Source organism: Anser brachyrhynchus (genome assembly GCF_964034855.1).
Source record: "Anser brachyrhynchus genome assembly, chromosome: Z".
Taxonomy (NCBI): domain Eukaryota; kingdom Metazoa; phylum Chordata; class Aves; order Anseriformes; family Anatidae; genus Anser; species Anser brachyrhynchus.
This window is the reverse complement of record NC_137697.1, coordinates 66,801,799-66,815,657: the sequence shown is the minus strand read 5'-3', so window position 1 is coordinate 66,815,657 and position 13,859 is coordinate 66,801,799. Positions and strand designations below refer to the sequence as shown.

At 45.8% G+C, this 13,859-nt stretch overlaps 1 long non-coding RNA gene across 1 annotated transcript; it reads right to left on the bottom strand.

The window, feature by feature from the left end:
• Positions 1-8,999: 8,999 nt before the first annotated feature.
• LOC308185886 lies at positions 9,000-12,999 on the bottom strand. The gene is made up of 3 exons (XR_013943803.1): positions 12,544-12,999; positions 12,087-12,283; positions 9,000-9,622 (listed from the first exon to the last, which is right to left on the bottom strand). It is a non-coding gene; the product is annotated as an uncharacterized lncRNA (long non-coding RNA).
• Positions 13,000-13,859: the final 860 nt, after the last annotated feature.

Below are 13,859 nucleotides of genomic sequence, written 5' to 3'. Positions count from 1 at the left end.
CGTCCCCAGCAGTTATGGTGACATGCAGAGCATCCACCAACCTAGGCATGGCACAGCAGGCAGAGCCCCCAGCGGTCAGGGAGCATCTCTCCTAGTTTTGTTTCTGTTCCCTAGCCACCAGCTTTGCATGGCAAGAGAAATCCTGGAGGTTTGGTCACAGCAAGACCTTGCCTGTGCCCCTATGAAGCTTGGAGTCAGCTCTCATGCGAGGCATGCTCCCTTCACAGCCCTCATGGTGAGGCTGTCAACTGGGTGAGCACAGGGAGGGCCCACGGATACATGTTATGATGGGAGAAGGAGAAGTATGCCAGATAAATTAATGCAGTTTTTTCAAGAAATACATTGTCCAGTAGGTTTTGGATTTGCTCTGCAATTTGCCCAACTTCCTCCTGTATGGGACAGATAGATGATTTATCCTCCCCACCATGCACATTTGTGTCTGTGATTACAAATACAAAGAGTCTGTTTCTTTCACATAAAATAAATAAATAAATAAGTAAAAGTAGGATTTCTATTCTTTTTATACAATAGTGCATCTCATATGCTCCCAGATGCTGTAAATGTTGTCAGTGGAAAGTCTAAATAGTCTACCCAAAAGTTCTTGCATTCAGATGTTGCTGTTTTTCTTTCAATATGGCAAACATACATTACAATTGTTGGCATTAAGCAGAAATAATACAGCAGTAAATCCTCTCTCTGTTATATTTAGGAATTGAACCGCTAGGCCTGATTTTTCACTTATGCTAAAGGATCTCATTCTGGAAATCTCCCACTTGATATGCCTGGCAAAAGAACGTGGTTTGGATGTGGAAATTTCAAGCAGTCCTCATGTCATGAGTGGATACAGAATCAGCTTTTCCATATTATTGACTTACTTTCTCTCTCTATTTGTATTTAATTTAGGAAGGAATTCAGCAGTCTGGAGATTTTCCAGCATACTCACTACGGTGGCAAGCAGCAGCAGTGAGTGTTGTGATATTAACGCCCTGTAAGACCAGCTTTGCTGTGCTCACAGGTGGCTCACAGAGCACCCACAACCAGCTCCAGTGCCATGGCTCCTACCTGCAGTCAGAGCTCCCAGTTCCCGGGGCTGGTCAGAGGCAGGGCACAAGAAGGGATAAAAAAAGCAACTGGATGGCCCCACAGCAGCTTCATTAGGGCAGGAAGCCCTTTTTGTTGATGTTGGCCGGAGATTATGATGATCCTGTCAAAAGCCTATTTTCTGGTTCAGTGGCTCAGAAAGACAGCTATTCCCTCCACTGACTCTCCTGGTAATTATAGTTGCCTGCAGAAAGATTCATTTCCAGCAGCTGAATGGCATCAGCAAGAACATTTGGTGGCCTCTGCGCGGTGCCAGAGGCTTGAGCACGTTTTGGTGCACTGGAGTCACAGTTTGCCTGTCTCTTCTCCAGGTCTGTCATAACTGCCTTAAGAACATGGCTTCTGGGCTGAAAACTTGGTGAGGGGGAAAGAAAACCTCCCCGTTTATCTCTGCTGCCTGCCTGCCTTCCCACCTGCAGGGTACACTGACAGGTTCCTGCCGCTGGCAGTGGATGGGAGAGCAGGGCCCGAGTGTTCCTACTGTAGCACAGCCCCTTTGGTGTTCTCTAAGCAGAGTGAGCAATGCTAAAATTAAGCAAGAAACACAATATCTCAAAGGAAAAGGCAGCATGTGACCAAATCACTAGCCTTGCCTCTCTCTGCGTTAAGAAAATTTTTCTAGAGCTCTGCAGTGCCACACGCAACCTTTGTGCTGGTGCTCATAAGTCCTTCCAGATTTTGACTTGAAGTATATGGAAACAAGTTTTGCCCAATCTTGGCAGGATACACCAAGAAAAGCTTCCACTCCCAGCAATGAAGAAGTTATAAACTTATATGAGGGTGACCAAGAATGGAACTCAGTGCCCTTTGTCCCTTTGAGATTATTGTTTGACATTCCTACCCGGGGAAAAGTAAACAGCAAAATCCAATCACGGTTTTCTCTAACTCAAACACTGCTCAAGGCTTCCCTCAGAACAATGGTTGCATTCAGGCTGCTCTCTGAGCTTAATTCTGCTCTTAAAATTGCAATGTCTCTTTGATACTGATTTGCCAAAAATGCGTGGATCAAAAAGTGCTGTAATCTTACTGGGTTTTGACAAAACATAAGTCCCCTCCTTTTATTTATTAATTTAGTTTTGTGAAATCCTTGCTTTCTCTCTCCTTCCCCTCCAAGACAGTAGCTATAATTTCAGCTCAGGAGTAAAAAATTCAATTTGTATCAGAAGCTGGTAGAGGACACGAATCTTAGCCGTCAAATGCCAAAGCTTTTCAGATAATGTGACCACCTAAATGGTTAAGACTGCTTGAGGATAAACAGCAGAAACAGTTCAATGCTTTCCTGGAACAAGTGGCAAAATTGTATCTCCTCCTGGGATTGCTTCAACATTAATGTAACATGAAGGCACTCCGTCAGATCCACAAAGCACGCATTGCTTCAGTTTCCTGCTCCATTAAGAGCCATTTGATTAAAGATGTTGGTTTCAGCGACTTCAGTCACATCACCGGCAATGCCGTGGCCAAAACCAGCTTCCCACCACTGATCCCATGCCACTGAAGCACAGAGCTGTCGCCCCTCAGTAAGTGTCCCGCTTACTGCAGGGCACACAGAGATGACAGAGATAGCTACAGTGACAGGGAAAGCCAGCAAGGCTCCAGCACGGCTCCTTCCTGGTGTCCAAGAGCTACTTGACATACTCTAAGCGTGGCTGCTGCTGCATCTGTCTCCAGGTTTTCTCCCAGTCTATTTCCCTCTGATTCCAGAGGTTCCCCACGGACCTTCTCCACTCCTGCTCAGAGATCCCACGGTCCCTCTGCCACCTTAAAGCTGGTCGTCAAAAGACTGCATGCAAAGTCCTGCAGGCTGCCCTCTTTGCCCAAGTTCCCAGTAATCCCAGCATTTAATAGAGGTTATGCCCTTTACCAAACACACTGAATCGTTTCATGCAAAACCCAGTAACTCCATGCTGTATATCCTGGCATGCCACCGTGGGGTAAATACCTTAGAAAAGAATGAAAATTGTGCAGACTTTCAGTTCTCTAAATATTTCAACCACATTTTGAAGGGAGACCCTCAGTGAAGCCTGTCATGTTTTGCACATACTTGACAACAGTTTGCACATCTGAGGGGCACAGAAAAGTTCACATCTCTTGGATAAGTTATAAATTACACATCAGAACAGTTTGGGTGTGAATATGCACTTTAAAAGACACCCCCACCCGCACACAATGATAAATGTTATTGCTTGTCATTTAAACCTACCTGTTGAGTGCTGGACACAGCATTTTAGCAACATTCAGAAAGATGTATATGCAACAGAAGAGATGTGAATTAATGTCATTTCAGCTTCAGGCTGGCCTATTCCCTTTCTGGCTGTAATCTCTCCTATTTAATGACACTATCTGGACGCCAAGGCTAATTTGGAACCTGGCAGCCCACTTATGAAGTGGGGCTGTATGACAGGAGAGCATTACGGTGCTGCTGAGGCAGCTGCACTGGCTGCTTGCAAGCCTCCAGGGAGAATTCAAAGCTTTCAAAGCCCTAATTGTTTTGGATCTGGGTTATTTTGTCAGGAGAAGAGGCACTCCACTTCAAGAAGCCTTGATATAAAAGAGAAGTGGGTGGTAAGGGGCACTTGGATGTTCAGGTCTGTTTCTCCCCAGATTGAACTCCCAGAGGTATTATTAAAACCTATTTTCCAGCCCAACAATTCGGATAAGGAAGGTTAGGAGAAGCTCTTTGCAGCGTGTAATTAGTTTATGTGCTGGGTGCAGTACCATCAGCTGGTAGAATACTTTGATGATGAAATTCTGTTATTTTGAACATTACCGTAAGTTAGGAAGACGATTCAACCCTTGAAACATTCCTTGAAACAAATCCTTGAATCCTTCAAACATTTCTGGCATGCGTGTCTTGTAAAACAGACGTAGATAAAAATATACTCTCGGGAATTGTCCTCTGAGATTGGTGTCACCAGTTTGGTAACAGAGGTGCACTCTCATGAACACCAGGCCCCAAGAAGAGTGGGCTGATGCCCCACGGAAGGTCTCAGTCCATAGTACCGAGGCTCCAACTTACGGCTGTGGGACAAAAAACTATCAGATTTTGCATTTGAGTTGCCACCAGATTGCCTGCTTTGGACAGGACAAAGCTGAGGGCCACAGCCTGGCTGCTCCTCAGCTGTCACAGGGATGTCTTGGCTAACCTTGTGTGAGCTGGCTAGCAGGGTAGAGCCATTAATTTTCTGTGTATGCTCTCTTTTTCACTGAGCGGATCTGTGGGAACACCCAGAAGAACAGAGAACTCCTCATTGCACATGCAGTAATCTTGCGAGCCCTGCAAGTTTCGCAGTTACTCCTACCACAGTCGCTGAAGGACAGACAAGGGCCCGCTACCGACCTGAGAAGTACACAAGATACTCCCTCCTGAAACAAAGGAAACCGGCAAATACAGCTCCAAAACACAGCTACACCACAAGGCTTACGTTTTCCACGGTGACTGTCTCCTTCAAACAACATCAAGGACTCACTTGCTAATAAAGGCAGAATTCATTGTCTAAAATCTCATCTGAAAGCACACGACTTCCTTTTTTTAATTAAGTTGCTAGCTTAATAACAGCCCTGTCTCTCAAAGCACCAATTTCATGTCTGTAGATAAAATATGATGCAGTTATTCATTGAAGAGCAGGTAGCAGCACACCCCTTCATCTCCATGAGAGATGGGAAATGCGGGCTAATCCATCACGAGATAAGACTGCAGCTGGTGCAAAGGAGTAACGGAAAGGAGTGGGGAAAGCATTTCCAAATGCATAGCTGGTCTAGTCATCCTTGTGTTTTGTCTGCACTAGTGCAATTTATCCAGGAAATACAAGTAGTTCACGAGAAATTGAGGGGTTTGAATAAACAAAGGGAATTGTGCATAAGTGGGCTGTCTACGTGCAGAAATCTTGGTATAACTCCAGCAAGATTATACAAAGCTGAGTGTGAAGGCCTGTCTAGATACTTCAATTCGGTGTCATGGTGACTAAATTACCCATGTCTATGTAAATGCATTCCCAGACTACATAAACTGATCACTGGTTGTCCATATCCAGACAGCCACACAACCTCTTACATCAGTTTAATGGCAAAGACCTCTAATCACACTGACTCTTTGCACCCCAGCTGTGAAAGCTCACTGCTCTGTCACTGCTGACTGCTCAATGCAAGCACAGAGAGGTGGGAACGTGGTCACCCATCCACATGCATGTGACACAAAAGAGACAGTGCCTTCTGGCTCTGTAAACCTCCACTGGCCTCAGAGCCAGAGACCTTATTCTCTAAAAAAAGTGTCAAAATGGAAAAGAAAAGATGTCAGCCCCAAAGTCTCCTTTTGTTTAAATGCCATGTGCATCTTTAATCACAAGCACATTCTGGTATTACCATTTTTTAATAAACTGTTGCAACATGTTCCTGTGCCTGTTGACATGGATTGCAATCTCACAGCTTTAGTCTCTAGGAGGTCAATATGGGACCACTGCTTTTGCTCACCAAGTTCCATTATGTTTTTCAGATTCGTGCATCCCCTAAGACTCCCTGAATCTGCTGAGACCAGAGCGGCACGTCTTTTCAGTCCAATCGAACTACAAATTCAGTGAGGTCTTCATGAGACAAAGAGGTGAGTCGGCCCATAACAAAATATTCACAGAATCACAGAATCGTCTAGGTTGGAAGAGACCTCCAAGATCACCGAGTCCTACCTCTGACCTAACACTAAGAAGTCCTCCACTAAACCATATCACTAAGCTCAACATCTAAACGTCTCTTAAAGACCTCCAGGGATGGCGACTCAACCACTTCCCTGGGCAGCCCATTCCAATGCCTAACAACCCTTTCGGTAAAGAAGTTCTTCCTAACATCCAACCTAAACCTCCCCTGGCACAACTTTAGCCCATTCCCCCTCGTCCTGTCACCAGGCACGTGGGAGAATAGACCAACCCCCACCTCTCTACAGCCTCCTTTAAGGTACCTGTAGAGAGCGATAAGGTTTCCCCTGAGCCTCCTCTTCTCCAGGCTGAAAAATCCCAGCTCCCTCAGCCGCTCCTCGTAAGACTTGTTCTTGACAGGTACCTCCAAAGTGAAGAGAAAGAAGTATCTGAAACCGCCTGAAAGTGATGTCCATCCACCTGAGGCAAACCAGGATCCATACAGTGAAATCCCAACTCCACTTCCTATGGAGGAACCAAAGGAAGAACTGAATTCTTATCCGGAAATATTGCAGTTCACTGTTGTTTTGCCTCAGATACAAAGCTTTTTGGTATATTTTTTCCAGGTATGTGTCACTCTGGGATTATTTTGATTTTATATATATTGCATAACTTCCATGAATTACTTGGTGTGAAAAATGGTTCCATCAGGACTGTGCCAGTTCAGCCAGTTCTGTGATCCTTTTATCTAAATGAGTTCAAGAGCATGGTAAACCACATGGAGAAGCACTCAGGGACTCAGATGCCCGAGACCGAAAACCTGAGAAATTTCAGTTTGTCTTTTCAGCAGGTAAGGCTGCCACTTCTACAAACCATAACACTCCTTGTCTGAAACCAAATAACATGGAAAATCAAAACTATCTTTGTAAGCTTTGAAAAGATAACTTTGAAACAGTAAAAAGCCTAGAAGAAGATAATTCCATTACAACTTCTATAGTTTCCTCTCCTTTCCTTTCCTTTCCTTTCCTTTCCTTTCCTTTCCTTTCCTTTCCTTTCCTTTCCTTTCCTTTCCTTTCCTTTCCTTTCCTTTCCTTTCCTTTCCTTTCCTTTCCTTTCCTTTCCTTTCCTTTCCTTTCCTTTCCTTTCCTTTCCTTTCCTTTCCTTTCCTTTCCTTTCCTTTCCTTTCCTTTCCTTTCCTTTCCTTTCCTTTCCTTTCCTTTCCTTTCCTTTCCTTTCCTTTCCTTTCCTTTCCTTTCCTTTCCTTTCCTTTCCTTTCCTTCCCTTCCCTTCCCTTCCCTTCCCTTCCCTTCCCTTCCCTTCCCTTCCCTTCCCTTCCCTTCCCTTCCCTTCCCTTCCCTTCCCTTCCCTTCCCTTCCCTTCCCTTCCCTTCCCTTCCCTTCCCTTCCCTTCCCTTCCCTTCCCTTCCCTTCCCTTCCCTTCCCTTCCCTTCCCTTCCCTTCCCTTCCCTTCCCTTCCCTTCCCTTCCCTTCCCTTCCCCTCCCCACCCCGCCTCTCCCCGCCCCTCCCCGCCTCGCCTCGCCTCTCCTTGCCTCTCCTTGCCTTGCCTTTCCCTTCCTTGCCTTGCGTTGCCTTGCCTCGCCCTCTCTTCCTCTTCCTCTTCCTCTTCCTCTTCCTCTTCCTCTTCCTCTTCCTCTTCCTCTTCCTCTTCCTCTTCCTCTTCCTCTTCCTCTTCCTCTTCCTCTTCCTCTTCCTCTTCCTCTTCCTCTTCCTCTTCCTCTTCCTCTTCCTCTTCCTCTTCCTCTTCCTCTTTTCCTCTTTTCCTCTTTTCCTCTTTTCCTCTTTTCCTCTTTTCCACTTTTCCACTTTTCCTCTTTTCCTCTTTTCCTTTTCCTCTTTTCCTCTTTTCCTCTTTTCCTCTTTTCCTCTTTTCCTCTTTTCCTCTTTTCCTCTTTTCCTCTCCTTTTTGTATCATCATGGCAATGAAATACAGAGCTAGATGCATCTTCTAGGGTAAAGCCTAATTTTCTTACCAACAAGCCATGGCTTGGCTTAAACTGACTTTGGGACGTCTGCTCTTGGGAGAAAAATTATCTGTTTTGTTAACTAAAATTTTCAACTTTCAAGAGCTTTTTCTGCCACCCTTTAACCCATAACACCACTAAGAATAGGTATCAAATGGTCTCAAGGAAACTTAACAGCAAACGAAATGTCTCCTTCAGAGAAGTCACTTACTAAAGCAAACCACTATAAAAGCACCGCAAACATTTAGTAATTCCTGTCCCACATTGTCTCGAGCTGGTTTCTTGTGTCTGGCCACAATCGCTTAACACTAATGAGCCTCATCACCTTTTATCTCTGCAGCCGCCTGCCTGTAGAGTCATTTGTACTCATCAGAGCAACCTCTACAGAAAGTAAGGCTAACAACCCGGAGCACCAGAAAACTGCCAAAACCCACACTTCCCAGATCCCTGGAGATGCTTTTTTACTCTCAGCACACGAGTTGGAAGGCTGAGATGGTGCCATGGTGCAAGGAAAGTCCCTCCAGCTTTTGGTAGGTAGCATTTAGGTCTCTCCTGGCTCAGAAATAGTGGAAACAAGTAGGTCTTATCCTTGGTTCTCTTTCTTGCCCTCACCTACAGCCTCTCCCCAGCACCAAGGCAAGCAGATTTCAAATGCTTAATCACTGAAAATATCCTGGTTCTGATGTCTGTGCCCCAAAGTCAGCAAACAAAAACAGTCTACCTTCTGCATTGTTCAACCTTGCAGACACAGTCTCAAACAGTATAAAAACAGATGGGTCTTGCTTCTGTTGGGGAAAAAATAGCAGCGCTGTTTATAATAATGGCTTCATTTGTCTCCAGCTATTGGAGAGATTTGAAATGCAGAATAGTCAGCATTCCACAACTTCTGCCCACAAGCAAGTGTGAGATGGCTCCAAGATGCCTCGCTTCTTTGTACTGCAGGAGGTTTCTAATAAGAAGCCAAGCTTCTGAAAACTGGAGATGCTGCAGCACACAAAGCCCTTGCAGAGGAACCCTGTAAAACTCAGTGAAAGTGGAATTAAACCAGGGTGCATTTGAAACTGACAGGACCCTACAGCAATGAACAGAGCAATGAGTACTTTCTGTAGACTGTTTCAAACGAATTGTGAAAAACTTAAGCATGTTTTTTCCAGGACCTCATCCCATGACCAGTGTCAATAGATGTTTTTCAGTCTACTTCAATGCCCTCTGATCAAGCTGTATGTCCCTACAAGTGCTTGGACACATTACAATTGTTTTAAAAATTCTTCTCATAATAAAGCACGTGGAAAAATATTTGCTGGGGCATGTTTCTGCTGCTTTTTTGATGCATGCTGCATCAATTTTCTGCTAGAAATAAAAATGTTTCCTGCACTCAGTGATTAGCTGGCAGGGAGGAGAAGGAAGGGAAGGAGCTGGATAAGTGCATTTCAACAAACTTCTACCACTAGAGACAGAAGTATGGTAATCCAAACCAGATGTGAGGGAAAAACTAGAGGCAAATACAATCAGGCAAATAAATACAATCACTCTAATTCCTGTGTGATTTCCCACATCCAGATTTTCTGTAATGATGCTTATTCAAATGTGTTCCTGATAGACCATTTTTTGTAACCAGAGGCAAAGATCTCTACTCACATTCATTTCTGCCCTACTCCATGCTACCTTTGAATGTAAATGTCTGATAATATTGCTTTCTCCTCTTCTTTGGGAGCTTCCTGGTGACTTTTCCTTTCCTTTTCCCCCTTTTCCTTTTCCAATTTTCTCCTTTTTATTATCCTTCTTCCCTTTTAGTTTCTTCTGCATGCTTGTGACTGGCCAGAGGGAGCAAGATCAGCAGTGTTTCAGTCCAGACCACGAGCACTCCCCGAGATCGTTCACCTGGTCATCCATCCCTCCTCACTGTGGTTGGTTCACCTAAAGGGCAGAATAAAACAGGCTGCAACCCTTTGGGCTGAGTGGGTCAATGCACTCCACCCACTCGTGAGCAGTCAGTGTATGGGATCAACCAAAGCTCAACTCCCCAGGGCACCCCAATGCCCCTCGCGGCTCTGACTCAATAACAACATTTTGCTCTTGGTTCTCCCCTTCCAAGAAAGCTTTGGCTCAGTTTTCCTGACCTCCACCACCGGGTCTTTTTGTACCTTCCCACTCAGAAAGATTTTCATGCCTAGCTGCTCAAAATCCTCCTCCTTCCACCTAAATCTTTTCTCTGCGCCAGAGCGAGCACTGCCCTTTCAGCACAGCCGTAACCACGCGGTCTGCTCACGCTGTGCCATCGTGCTGTTCCTCCCAGCTTTTTCCTCAAAATATTTCATGCATTCCCTCGGCACAGAGAGGGCATTTGAAACCCCAGCGGCTGCTCCTGCTGGGATCGGTCAGGGACTGCCCCAGCTGCATCAGGGCAGCTTCCAGCAGCTGCCGCTGAGGACAGGAGGTCTCTGTGAGCCCACCAGGGCCGGGGACAGCGTGGTGACCGCTGGCACCCACCTCGTCTGAAGCCTCCCTTTCACAGCCCGAATAATTGATCTTTCATCGTGCAGCAGAATAACGCCGGGTTGTGTTTTGGGAAAGAAACCGTGTTGTTTGGGTTTGAAAGCAAAAACATTTTCAGCCTCTGCACAATCCGGCTCTTTGGGTTTCAGGCAAATGGCCTCATGTGAGAAATACTTAATTCTTACCCATATAAACTGCTGCAAGGCCACAGCACAATCTCCTCCTTGCATAGGAAGACCTCTCAGCCCCTCGTGGGGCTGCTGAGCCAACCCAGGTTGCTCTCTAATTTCAGCCCGTGGCTTCGACAGCATGCCAGTAGCTCTTGGAAGCCCAAGGCTAGCCTCAAAACTGCTGCAGCTCCCAAATATTATCTTTTGTAGAAGGGCCTTGCTTAACCCAACACACAGAATTTTTGGCCTCTGTCCTGATCCATTGGTTTTGTAGTGTGCGTCATTACTAAGCACCATAAATTAACAAAAACAACGGGACTGAAAAATGAAAGTTCTGAGCGAAATGAAAGACACTTTGGTATCCAGTCTGTGAATTTGCAACCTCAAATAAACTAACCAGTGGAGAAAGCAGAACAAAGGCACACAAAGTGAAGGAACGCTTAATGGAGATTCCACCAACACAACCATCTGCTTGGAGCACTGCACAGCTCTCTATGTGTACACACTCTAGAGTAACAAAACCCAATAAAAACAACAACAATAACAATAATACTGTTATACTTTGACACTAATGTGTAAAACTAGTCCTGTAGCTTTGTCTCCCTTTTTCCATAGTAAGCACTTTTATACGCTGGCATTTCTCTGAGACTAATTAAAGAGATCTTGGTGTCATCACATTCATAACACCAGCCAAACATTTCTTTCCACATGTGACAGAGCAGTAGGTTGGCCCACAAATGGACAAAAGAATCTATTGAAATATGAGCATGTGGGAATGCAAACTGGGCGATTGGTTTGAAAACAGCCTTTCTGAAACATTGTGGCATCTATTCACTACTTTTTTGGATGGGCATTTTGTCCCTTAAATGCACTATCAGAGAGGCGACTGGAATGCTTTATTATCTTCTTGTCATTTTTATAGCTTGCATTTTATTTGTATGTGTTTTATACTCCCATGAAAAATTTGCCCGAGGTACAGATAGCTGTAAATACAGCCCAGCCAGATGCTCCTGTCATGTGGGCTGCAACTACTGTAAAAATGCTCAGAAATACAGCTGCCCTTCTCTGAACAAGGGGGAACCAAGGGATGATGGAAGGGCTGTGCTGGGGACCTGCCACAAGAGCGGGACCTCTGAGTTTCTCCCAGACCTTCAGCATGTGTGGTGAGAAACTGGAGGAGACGGGCAGGGAAATTGAGGTTGAAGTAAGATCGTTGTGTCTGGGAAGTGAGTAAGGTAAAACAGAATCCAGCCAGGCTGAGCGGAACAACACTGGGGGAAGCTGGGCTGTGAAGCCACTCATGCCAAGGGACTCCCATTGATAAGGCCAATATTGCCAGCATCAGAAATACCAAATTTGGGTACAGACATAGCAAAACTGGGACCAGTGGGGAAAAGCAACTGGGGCTCCTGCTGGGAGGAGCTCGGCGGTGGAAGGAAGATGTGAGGATGGCAAAAAGAAGTCATTTCAAAATAAGAAAAAAGAAAAGTGCATATGGTGTAAAGCCAGGCAGAGAAAAGAGGATGGAGATCCTCCAGCAGAGGACACGCAGCCGCAGGAAGCGTGGTGTGGAGCTGCCATGGGGACACCTCAGACCCTCCTTGGGCAGCCTGCTGTCAGGTCTGTGTTTCCTCAGAGCTGGGTGAGAGGGGAAACAGATGTGCACCTCCACACCTACAGAGGTGTCATTCAAGTGTGAGTATGTTCTTACCTACCTCACTGGGATTCAAATCTGTGACTGGCAGCTTCGTAGTCCAGCCCAATGCTCTGCGTTGTAACTCACTTGCAAGCTGGTGTATCTTATTGCCCAGATCATTGACAGCTCTGCCGCTCCACCAATTTCCTTCTCGTGTGATCATTAATTAACAAACATCTTCATCAGTTTGCATCAGTTATGTCTCAAGTCTCCGACCTGCAGGGGAAGTGTCAAACTTTGGCAGTAACAGTGCTAACAGCAGACTGAACCCAAAATTTTCCTCAGCCTGCCAATGCCCAGTTCTCTGCCAAAAAACTGTATGGAGTTAATTAGTCATTACTTATTGCCCAGGCCCTGCATACTCCATGCGGCTTGTCTGTACAGCTGCCCTTGGATCAAAAACAAAAAACAAAGCAACAAAAACAAACAAACAGAAACCATAAAAACAAAACAAAATCAATCAAACAGAAATATACCCCAAAATGCCGGAAAGTCTCTCCTCCAGAATCTAGGTTATCCAAAATTATTTCCAAATACTGCTGTCACAGAGACAGGCCAGGGAATGCCAGCAGAGCTCAGCGTGATGCAGGATTAACCTCTGGTAAATAGGTAGCCAGAAAACAGACAGACATCTCAGGGAGGGCGATCTCTCCTACACATCCCTGTGGATGAGTGTGGAAAGCTGAAAACACAGCTCATCACTCAGCTATACTACTGAACATTTTGGCAGAAATACTGTATGCACAGTCTGCAGTCCTAAATTACAGTATTCCCTGACCTGTAATTTCCTGTGTTTCTGCTTCTACTGAAAATCAAAAGCCTGGCAACCCTCAGTCATATTTAACACAAGTTGGACAAGACGCTCTCTCTTACTATGATGAGACAATTTTCTAAATGGAAGAGAAACTGGCATTGAACTTCGTGTTTCACAAATGAGCTTTTGGCTGTTACCTTTCTCAAACATTTGGGCTTGTTATTAGATGCGTGTTAGGGATGAAGCTTCAGACGTTTGCCTTTGAGGTACCACAGCTTCACAGCATCGCGCTTTTACTTTGAAACTTGCTCAGCCAAAAACCTCTTTCATGACTTTATCTGATTACCCTTGCTTGTATGTCTGCGTTCCTCTCTCTTCAAAATCTTTGGTCTTTTGCTGCAGGTAGCTGTTTCTGCACGAAGTCCTGATCAGCCCCCGTGCTTTAATTAAGGGGTATGCTGCTGTTAACTGTAACGTGTGTTAGACCCTGTGGATACCGTGCTTCTGATGGAGTTTATTCAGCCCCTGCTTTCACCTGCACCACAGGAGATACTCAAAACTGAGGAGGTGATGCCACAAACAGCTTTGATGGAAGTTGTTCTGGTTTGAACAGAGGGTCAAACCCATCAGCCTCCAGTGGCTACTGCCCACCTCAGTCATTCTCTGAGTCTAAGCAGCAGTGACTGCAGCCTGTCTGTTGGGCCGCAGCACCACAGGACAATTGGGACCAGTAGGGGCCTCAGGAGGCCTCAAAGTCCGGCCCATGTGTCCAGAGCGGTCTCATCCATGGGGTCAGGCCTTTATCCCACGGGGGCTGGAGACCCTCCAAGCAGGGAGATGAGACCACCTCCCTGCGCCCTACTCCCCACATGGGGAAAAAGCTTTCCCTTCTCTCCAGCCTCTCTGGCCCTGCTCGCTCCCTGCACAAGGCCCGCGGCCTTCTCCCCAGGTCAAGAATAGGGGTGGTGAAAAGGATATACCGTGTGGAGACCCTGCAGGACCCCATGGGGCACCAACCTCCAGGCAGATGCCTCCCAG